Source organism: Nerophis lumbriciformis, linkage group LG19, assembly GCF_033978685.3.
Source record: "Nerophis lumbriciformis linkage group LG19, RoL_Nlum_v2.1, whole genome shotgun sequence".
Classification (NCBI taxonomy): domain Eukaryota; kingdom Metazoa; phylum Chordata; class Actinopteri; order Syngnathiformes; family Syngnathidae; genus Nerophis; species Nerophis lumbriciformis.
In genome coordinates, this window is record NC_084566.2 from 41,938,559 (window position 1) to 41,939,124 (window position 566).

The window sequence follows — 566 nt, forward strand, 5'->3', positions numbered from 1 at the left end:
GTCCTGATGTGTGTGTTCAGTTTGGTGAGTTTTGAAGCGTGTTAAGGGGGTCAAATTACAGCTCAAAGAGGCAAAAGTGACTGTTTTTAGTACTTTTTTTTTGTCTTGAAGCGGGAATTGCCAACTTCTTGTTGATTTCTGCCCAAGGATGTACAATTATGAAATCTAGGTCTAAGTCAGACCTACATAGAGAATTTTGTTTCATGTCTTTCCGACCTTCCTAGTGGGAGTTACAGGCAGTCTAGTTTTTTTTTTTCCTAGGGGGCGCTAGAGCGCAATTTTGAGTTTTGGAGTTCGGTTTTTTCATTAAAAGACAATTTTCGCAGGTCCTGATGTGTGGGTCAAATATGGTGAGTTTTGAAGCATGTTAAGTGGGTCAAATTAGTGCTCAAAGAGGCGGCCTCCCTTTGGGAGTCCTTATGCAATGGGCCATGCGGGCCCTAATGAACAAAGTTTAGTTAATTAATTAAAAACAAAAATAATACTAACTTATGAAAAGTCATAATAAACAGTTAAATGTGTAAATGAACATGAATATTTTCTTACAGGCAGAATATTTGACACAC